This window comes from Pteropus vampyrus, unplaced genomic scaffold (genome assembly GCF_000151845.1).
Source record: "Pteropus vampyrus isolate Shadow unplaced genomic scaffold, Pvam_2.0 Scaffold53, whole genome shotgun sequence".
Taxonomy (NCBI): domain Eukaryota; kingdom Metazoa; phylum Chordata; class Mammalia; order Chiroptera; family Pteropodidae; genus Pteropus; species Pteropus vampyrus.
The window spans coordinates 5,958,438-5,959,633 of NW_011888834.1; positions in this window are offsets into that span (position 1 = coordinate 5,958,438).

Below are 1,196 nucleotides of genomic sequence, written 5' to 3' on the forward strand. Positions count from 1 at the left end.
CTGTCCTGTGCCAGACATGTGGTACCCTTTCTAGGCTTTTCAACCCTTATGTCATAGAGTGAGTCTCATGCTTGGCATCGTCATCCCCACATAGCAGACAGGGAACTGAGTCTTCCAGAGGCCTTGCGACGTGCCCTCTAGTTGTATAGCTACAGTGAGTGGGGAGAATCAGAATTTCAAGACGGTCTGCCTGACTCCAAATCCCGCCTTTTCTTGGTTACATTATTTTGTTTCCCAATTAAGCGTTAGCTTTGGCCAGAATTTGGAATGTAGCAGATAGGTATTTAAGAAGAAGCATAGGGACATTTGCCCTGTGGCAAAAAATGAGGGACACTTAAAGTGTTGGGATCTCAGCAGTTCTTCCCTGTTGATACCAGGAGATGATCAAGATGATGGAGATAATGTAAAAATCAGTCAGGGCATCTCAGATCAGAGTCCCAGGCTGAATCCTGCAGCCTGGTCAGCGAGAGCCATTGCGTTGAGCTTGCCTCGAGCTGGCTGGTTCACTATTATGGATTCTTGCTCTGCTGACCTTCCTTATGAGAATAAGTTGCTGTTTACTTTCCATCCTAAATGATTGTGGTTCTGTGAGCTGTTGAGAAGCCAACATGTTCCAGGCTCGCATGTTAGTGGCGTGGGGATTAAAACTAAACAAAGCAAGAAAGCATTTGACAATAAATGAGTCTGTTGGACGTGAGTAGCGAGTGCGGAAGGGAGTGTGTGTTTCTTGCTTGTTTATTGATTTTGGTGTTTTGGGCTAGTCTTTAAATTTTAGTTTGCCTGTTATGCTGGCTATAAAATGGGAGATAACGGTAGCATGCGTCTCTTGCGTCTCTTAACAGTCAGAAGTGGTGAGAGGTTAATTACTTAATGCCTCAAAAATTCTTCAGGCTCCGCTGCCAGGACCAGAAACTGGAAAGCTTTTCTTCTCAAACTTTATCAGAGTTCTCTCCCGTTCTCTGAGGCTCAAACCTGAGAGGAGAGTTGGAAGAAGAGTAGAAGAAGAAATGAAAAAGGAGAGTGAAAAAGAAAACACTTTGGGAAGAGAGGAGGTACCCAGAAAGCTGCCTTCAGGAAAGTTTTGCGATCTCTTAGATAAAGAGAAGTATCCAAAGAAGATGCAGAGTCTGGTCATTCTTATTTTGCAAAAGTCTACCCTTGAACTATTGCTCTTTGATGAGAAGTAGGCAACCTGC